The sequence below is a fragment of the Acinonyx jubatus genome, chromosome B1 (genome assembly GCF_027475565.1).
Source record: "Acinonyx jubatus isolate Ajub_Pintada_27869175 chromosome B1, VMU_Ajub_asm_v1.0, whole genome shotgun sequence".
Taxonomy (NCBI): domain Eukaryota; kingdom Metazoa; phylum Chordata; class Mammalia; order Carnivora; family Felidae; genus Acinonyx; species Acinonyx jubatus.
In genome coordinates this window covers 107,500,348-107,504,750 of record NC_069382.1, presented here as the reverse complement: position 1 = coordinate 107,504,750, position 4,403 = coordinate 107,500,348, and the positions used below count along the sequence as shown (strand labels likewise).

The 4,403-nt window shown below is 35.9% G+C and overlaps 1 protein-coding gene across 18 annotated transcripts in view; it reads right to left on the bottom strand.

The window, feature by feature from the left end:
• CAMK2D (calcium/calmodulin dependent protein kinase II delta) overlaps nt 1-4,403 on the bottom strand; it is a 310,654-nt gene that overhangs the window by 98,195 nt on the left and 208,056 nt on the right. The gene's annotated exons all lie outside the window — the stretch shown is intronic.

The window sequence follows — 4,403 nt, the reverse complement described above, 5'->3', positions numbered from 1 at the left end:
TTCAATAAACTGCCTTAATCTAGGATTGTGTGATTGTTTAAACACTCAGGCAATGTATTCCAAAGATGTGCATAACAAAATGAATGCTTCTTGAAGGCAAGGAATAAATTGTAAAGCTATACATAAAAAAACAATTGATGCAAATTAAAACCACAATGAGATACCCACTCACACCCATTAGGACAGCAGAGAGGAGAGGAGAGGAGAGGAGAGGAGAGGAGAGGAGAGGAGAGGAAAAGGAAAAGGAAAAGGAAAAGGAAAAGGAAAAGGAAAAGGAAAAGGAAAAGGAAAAGGAAAAGGAAAGGATAGAAGGAAGGAAGGAAGGAAGGAAGGAAGGAAAGGAAAGAAGGAGAGAAGGAAGGAAGGAAGGAAAGAAGGAAGGAAGGAAGGAAGGAAGGAAGGAAGGAAGGAAGGAAGGAAGGAAAGGAAAGAAGGAGAGAAGGAAGGAAGGAAGGAAGGAAGGAAGGAAGGAAGGAAGGAAGGGAAAGAAGGAGAGAAGGAAGGAAGGAAGGAAAGAAGGAAGGAAGGAAGGAAGGAAGGAAGGAAGGAAGGAAGGAAGGAAGGAAGGAAGGGAAAGGAAAGAAGGAGAGAAGGAAGGAAGGAAGGAAGGAAGGAAGGAAGGAAGGAAGGAAAGGAAAGGAAAGAAGGAGAGAAGGAAGGAAGGAAGGAAGGAAGGAAGGAAGGAAGGAAGGAAGGAAAGGAAGGAAGGAAATAAGGGTTGGTGAAGATGTAGAAAAGTGGTAATGTAAAAGGGTACAGCTGCTGTGGAAAACGTACAACAGTTCCTCAATAAATTAAAACTATAATTACCACACACCCATCAATTCTATATCTAGGTATATACTCAAAAGAACAGAAAGCAGGGTGTTGAAGAGATATTTGTACATCCATGTTCACAACAGCATCATTCATGAAAGTTAAAACATGTAAGCAAACCAACTATTCATTGGAAGATGAACAGATAAGCAAAGTGTGGTACCTATAGACAATGAAATACTGTTCAGCCTTAAAAAGGAAGGAAATTCTGCCATATGCTATAACATAGATGAATCTTGAGGACATTATGCTAAGTGAAGTAAGCCAGTCACAAAAAGGCAAATACTGTATGATTTCATGAGGTACTTATAGAGGTCAAAATTAGAGACAGAAAGTGGAATTATAGTTGCTAGAGATTCAGGGGAGAAAGGAATATGGAGTTATTGTTTAATGGGTGCAAAGTTTCAGTTTTGCAAAATGAAAAGAGTTCTGGCGATGGATGGTGATGATGGTTTCATGACAATGTGAATGAACTTAATGACACTTCACTGTATACTTAAAAATGGTTAAAATAGCAAATTTTATGCTATGTGTATTTTACCAATATAAAAGCATCAAACCAAAATGTTTGATGATGATGATAAGGATGATGATGATGATGATGATGATGATGATTAAAACATAAAGAGTATAATTTAATGAAGACTACTACAAACTGCTATTTCTTATTTCTTCTGTGGGTTCCACAGGGCTTTAGAAAATTATCCTTGCCATAATTTTAAAAGCTAATAAATAGCTCTATATCAGCCAGTTAATAAAATTGACAATTTGTTTCACTTTTAGGCAGCATGGTCAAATAGAGAATGAAGTGAATTCAATATTTTGGTTTGATATTAACCAACTGTGTGAGGTCAGGTCAGGCCAAAACTTTTCTCAGCTGTATTTTGCCTATTCATAAATTGCAAAAAGAAAAGATAGCCTTTTTCCCCACTCACACCCATGACCAGATAAAGGTTGTGTAATCTGTGTTTTACACAAAGGCACAGATCAAGGGAGAAAGGGAGGGCTGTAATCCAGCCCTATTCCACTCATTAAGCAAAGTGCCCATACCAGAAGCTTTTTCTTTTTTTTTTAAGTTCACTTATTTATCTTGAGAGAGAGAGAGAGAGAGAGAGAGAGAGAGAGAGGGAGGGAGGGAGGGAGAGAGAGAGAGAGAGAGAGAGAGAGAGAGAGAGAGCGAGCGCAAGAGCAGAGGGGAAAGGGAGAGAGAGAGGGAGAGACAGAATCCTAAGCAGGTTCCCCACTGTCAGAATGGAGCACCACATGGGGCTCAAACTCATGAACTGTGAGATCATGACCTGAGCTGAAATCAAGAGTTGGATGCTTAACCCCAGGCACCACACCAGCAGATTTTTCTAAAGGCACAGAAACACCAACAGACTAATGGTGACTCTATGTTTGACAAAGTTCCATGAGTACTTTAGTTCATATAATCCCCCACTCACCAAGATATGCCTACTATAACTCCAAAACCCCTTTGAAATACCCAAGGACATTCATTGAGGCACCCAAGGTGTTCTCATTCTGGAAATATCAAGTTTTAGAGTAAATGATCTTTCTTTCGTGTGTGTGAGGTATGAGACATTTATAGAATCCTTTATAAGTCCTTATGGAAATTTTAAAATTAAATTTAGGGCTGTGCAAGCTATGTTTTGGAGACCAAAAGAATTGTTTGCCTCTCTCATGTCTTATCATGGTACATATCTTTTCTGACTGGAGACTGGTCTACTAAGTAAGCGACAGCTTACCTCTTTGGTAGTTGATAACTTGCAATTACATAGCTTTGCACCAGTCCTACACTTAGCTCACCAAAATCCTGCTTGGCATGCACACATATACTATGAGGATGGATGAATTGATATAATATGCTCAACTCTTCAAAAGAAGACATAACAATTGACATCACAGTACCTATGTACATAAAACAGAGTTTATATACATATATACATATATATATGTATGTATATATACACACATTATATATAACATATATATTTAGAAAAATAATATATATTATATATATATTTAATAATACATATAATAAAAATATCCATATATATTTAAAAAGTTGTTTTTATATGTTTATAGCCAGCTGTTATTATATCATATATATAATTTTTTTATATACATATCACATATTTATAAAATCTCACTTGTAAAACAATATAGATACTTATTTTAAGAAGTGAAGGGAAAATTTCTAACACATACCAAACATCTTAACAAGATACCTGATACCCTATGCTTTAATGTACATAAAAATATAAAAAACCCCGAACAGAAAGAAAAACAATGACCATTTATAGATTTACATATATGCTGCAGATATTCTAAAGAAATACAGGAGAATATTTACAAAATACATTTTGAAAAGAGTAGAAAATTACACCTATTTAGAAATAATTTGAGTACTATAGAGAAATTATCTATGAATTGCACAATTGAAATTTAGTAAATCTATCAGAAGGACTACTACATATAAGATAAACTAAAACCTTGATACCTGTGCTATCACTTGTCATTCACTAGACTAAGTTTCAAACAATGCAATATGGACATGATTATTTTTATCTGCATATTAAAATCATTGCCATATTAAAAATATCTTGTATTACCACAATTTTTGCTCATATTTTGTTATTATGACTATGTAATCCCTAGAGAAAAATTATAATAACTTTTTAAAAATGTGCTTGCTTGTTTGTTTATTTATTTTGAGAGAGAGAGAGGAAGAGATTGTGAGCAGGAGCAGGGCAGAGGGAGAGGGAGAGAGAGAGAGAGAGAGAGAGAGAATTCCAAGAAGGCTCTGAACTGTCAGTGCAGAGTCTAATGTGGGGCTTGAACTCACAAACCATGAGATCATGACCTGAGCTGAATCAAGAGTCAGATGCTTAACCAACTGAGCCACCCAGGCACCCTGAAATTATGATCACTGCTTTAAAAATCTGCCATTAATTCTCTGATGAATATTACTAATTAATCTTCACCTTATAAACTACACATCAATAGCCTTTTTACTGATTTCTAAACAGCCTGGGAGTACTGCTGAGGTTATGCTGAATCTTCCTATGAATGTGAACTTTTCATTGTTAATGTCAAGACAACTGCCTTTGACTGAAAAAAAAAAAAACAAAACACTGCAGCTAAAATTTGTTTCACAAGTTAATTGGGCTGAAACAGTTTTTGTGTCTCAGTAATTCATCTAAAAGTTGGCGTTAGTCACCAGAGCAATGAGCCTATATTTAGTCACAAAATGTTTAGATCATGTTATAAAAGCAGCAAAGCCAGTGTAAATGATGAGTGAATTTATACCCCAAAGCTGAGACTTGAACGTATTTCTGACAAACAGTACTCCAGAAAGAATCCTAGAATAGAGGTGAAAGATGAGTCAAGCCAGTAATTTGATGATACATCCCTATAAGACATCAGATTTTCAGGTCCTGGAACATTTGAGTTTTCCAAGATGACAGACAGGAGATCCTAGCATTTATCAGTCTTTAATACTCAGGAGAGCAACAGATTCTCTGCTGCAGAGGACATACTGTTAGTGTTGATCACACTGAGTGTCTAGATGTTTATAAAGGAAG